Raw genomic sequence first — 4308 nt, forward strand, 5'->3', positions numbered from 1 at the left:
GAAAGATGTCAAATTTACGCTCACTCCCTCAGCCGTTGTATTTGAAACACCTTCGCACAGTGTTGACTCGTGTTTTGTAATTAACACACCTGAGCATGCTAATCAGTGTCTTCAGGATCATTAGAAAATCACAGGTGGGTGAGTTTGATCAAAGTTGGAGGGAGACTCTGCGTGCGCATTGTGGTGGCAGAAAAACACTGGGAACAAGTGGAGGGAAACAGGTAAAATCCATGGAATAAGAGAAAAAATATATTGTTGTTCTTTTGGATGTCAGAATTGGAATGGAAATCATTTTTATATATAATACTGTTGTCAAAGACGCCATTTGAAGCTGAACACAAACGTTTAAATGGACAGACTATGGATGAAACCTGCTGTGATTACCCTACTTTTAAAACATAAATTTGATTTAAAGAATAGGTCTATATAATATTCACACAGGGGACATATTGTATTGGCCCTACAGTTAAAGCATGGAATATTATTTAAACCTATAACATTTTACATAACATTTACCTCTTTTATATCACAATTCTGACTTTTTTCTTGCGAATGCAAGTTAATATCTCCTAGCTCTGACTTTATAACTTGATTCAACTCAACAATTGAAAGTTTGTAAATTCTGAGGGGAAAAAAAGCCAGAAGTGTGGGATTATAAACTCATGATTCTGAGCCAAGGGGAAAAGAGAGAATGACGGGTTGATTTTTCTTATCAGAAGTGTGAGATATAATCTCTGAATTGAAAGAAAAAAGTCAGAATTTTGAAATATAAACTTAAAATTACCTTTTTTTTTTATTATTTTATTCCATGGCTTGCACAAACTGCTACGTTAAAATGGTCATTTTCTGCCACCAGATAGACTTATTTGCATATATATTTTTTCAATATTACTGTTATTGTGTGAAAATGTGCTTCGTCGATTTCGGAAATTATTTTATTCCATGGCTTGCACAAACTGCTACGTTAAAAATGGTCATTTTCTGCCACCAGATAGACTTATTTGCATATTTTTTTTTTCAATATTACTGTTATTGTGTGAAAATGTGCTTCGTCGATTTCGGAGACGTGAGCTCCATGTGATCAGTGGGCGCTCAGTGCTCATGTTTCCCGACGAGGGCAGCTCTTAAACTCGGCTAGTCCTTCTGACATTTGCCACTGGCTCTGATGTCTCTGTAGTGGTTAAACATAATATTTAATTTGTTTTGGGTAAATCTAACAGGTATTCTTTGGTCTTTATTCTATTATTCTATTAATCTATTAATATGTTAAAATGAAAATGAAAATGAAAAGAGGCAATACTGTTTGATATATTATTTTGTTTCATTGTAATGTATGTACGTTCCCTGAACTACATTTCTGCGGCTAATTATATGTTTAAATGAAAACGAAAAGAGACAGTGGTTTTTTATATCATATTTCGTCTTATTGTAAATACAGTAAGAAAGATTGCAGTAGCCGAGGTGACTGACGCTATCAGGTACGCTGCTGTTCCATTTGCAGAATTACCGGACTTGCGTCATCCCATCCGCGGGAGTTCATACTCCCTTGTCGAACTCAGGAAGTCCAAACTACCAAGGACGCAAGTCCGAAATTTGCGTACTTGGAATTGAGAAACGCGCACAGACCTACGTCACCAGACTATTTGCCTATTCTTCACGGTACTTTAGACCGCGATGGAAACGCAGACAGCAACAGATGTGGGGGAAAAAAAGTTCCTGAGACAAATTGTTCCAAGTTATTTCGGTGGAAAAGTGGCTTTTGTCCGACAAATAAACCAGACAGGAGAGTAGATTAACGTCAGTGGACTTGAACTTGAAAATGGTGTGTATTGATATCTTTCCACAGTTGAAAGATACCTTCTGATGTTCATTCATGTTTATTGCGCTATAACTAGTAGATATAAAAAGATGATCGGTTCACGTGCTGCTTGAGCTGAGGCAGGGCCGTGCACAGATATTTTGAGGGGCAGTGGCCCAAACCAAAAAAAGGGGCACTAGGAGGGTGGTTGTTAATACAAATGATCCAGTTGTTACAAATATACAATTAAAAATCGTTGTTACATCACAGCAAATTTATCCAGATCTAAAAATATTTTTGATGCATATAGGTGATTTAGCATCATATAAAACCATGCAAATCATTTAGCTAAATATTCAAGACACTTGAATAGCGCACATTTTTGTAGGGTAACATTAGACTGAGTGGCCATGTAAAGTTGCTGCTACTAACATATTTCAGATGACAAGCCATATTTGAGGTTGATGAATGATACGCGAGCGTTTAGGTGTCCTGCCCGATATACTGTATTGCCACAAAGAACAGCCGTTAATGATTTGTCCATCACAGACTGCGTGACTTCGCTTGTGGGATTTTTTTTGGTTGTTTTTTTTGCGACTAAGTGACTAATAGATTTTTGGTCGATCAAGCCTCCTTTCGTCGGTTAGTCGAATATTAGGGGCAGCCCTAGTTTGTACATGTATGAATATTTGGTTTTTCAGTCAAGTTTATCATCAACTAAAACAAGTAAATCTGACAATTTGATGAAAATTGAAAATGAAAATGAAAATTTAATAGATTTTTTTTTGGTCCAAAAACAAAAAGTAAACAGTTCCAACATGCTGTCATAGTAACTATTTTACATTTTGGCGAATCAGTGGCTAATTCGTATTAATTTGAATCTCATATGTATGTTTTCACAAGATCTGTTTATGCCCCCCTGATGGTTAGGTTTAGGGGTGGACCTTTAAGCTTACTTTTTTACTTAAAAAAAAAATAATGCATGTCTCCTTACAAAATTGCCACCTCTGGAAATAGTTGTTTTTTCATGAGGTCAAGTTGTCTTGGCAGCCATTTTTGGACTGTTTCGATGTTTTTTTGCTCGTCATAAAAATCAAGGTTTTACTCAGAAGTAAGTACTAAGTACCAACAGATCTCTGTGCATTGTTTATAGCATTTTTTCATGCTCTCTGATTTTCCCCTGTTAAAGTACATCAGTGTTTAGCTGCAGTGGCATTTCTCCTGTACCTAGAATCAAAGGCTAAAACCACTGTAAGGGAAACAGGTCAATTTAGCTCAAAGGGAATCATTTAAGATTTTAAAGGGAACTCCACCAATAATATGTAAGGGAATTTGGACAGAATCACTGTTTTACGGCTGATCCCACAGAGGCAAATTCAGCACAGCAGGATGCAATGAGAGGATGGAAAGTGTATTTTTTGAGCTTCAAGTCTGTGGTGTGTCAGATGGCCCTCTATGAGATCTGTACAAATGAAGCTGCTGGGGAAACAACAGTGCTGGTAGTAGTTTTAGCATAAAAAATGTGAATAAATGACAAAAAAGAAGGATATTGTTCCGCTCATAGGTGCTGCTGATCTTATGCTCATGAATATCACTGCAACATTTGCAGGAAATGGTTTTAGATTAAGCCGAACACACTTTCAATGCCCACACGCTCATCAAACAACCTGGATCAAACTGGGTCATTTGCACAATATTTCACTTTCAGCGGCGGGAAGTGAAGGAAAAAATGGTGCAATGCAAATGGACTGAATGGTACAGATTGAATTCAAATTGAACTGCTGTTTTAATGGTTGGTTAGAGCAACTCTTTCGGTTGCATTCGAGCTTTAGACACGCACCGCAGAAGGAAATGAGAAGAGGTTGAACACAGCTGCTATGTCGTGGTTTATTGTTCCACATCTGTGAGAACAATTTGATCACATCAAGCTCAGTAGGTTGACTGAGGAGTTTTTAGTAAGCCCAAATGGATAAAAGTTCCTTTTTATGTGACCTAATAATTGAGTTTAATAGCACAGACAGAAAAAGCATATACGAGAGACTGTGAGAAAAAAAGGAGAACTTTTATTATTACCTTATGCATCAGCAATCAAATGTGAATTTGAAAGAAGCCACACTGGCAAGTTTGAAGCAATCTTTCATTTTGATTCAAATCTATTTCCAAGACATTTGTTGCATATTTAATGCATGTCCTCATTCTGAATGAGGGGAATAGCTAATCAGGATATGAATATTTAATTCCTTCAGTTTATTCACCTTGAATCCCAATTTACAGGGCATGTGAAGACACTGACATGTGTAATAATTCATATAATTCCTGATTTTCTTTTTTAAAAGCACTTTGTTATATGATTAGGATGGGAAAATGAACAATAACAAAAAGCTATCAGGATACGCATGTGCAAAACAGCCAGGTTACGAGCAGCTTTCCTCGTGCACCTGCTGTTTCCATGGCGATTGGGATTGGTTAGGTAGTGGGTAGTTAGCACCAGGCCCAATCAGGGTCTATTG

Source organism: Sinocyclocheilus rhinocerous, unplaced genomic scaffold, assembly GCF_001515625.1.
Source record: "Sinocyclocheilus rhinocerous isolate Xijiao unplaced genomic scaffold, SAMN03320098_v1.1 scaffold556, whole genome shotgun sequence".
In the NCBI taxonomy this organism is placed as follows: Eukaryota; Metazoa; Chordata; class Actinopteri; order Cypriniformes; family Cyprinidae; genus Sinocyclocheilus; species Sinocyclocheilus rhinocerous.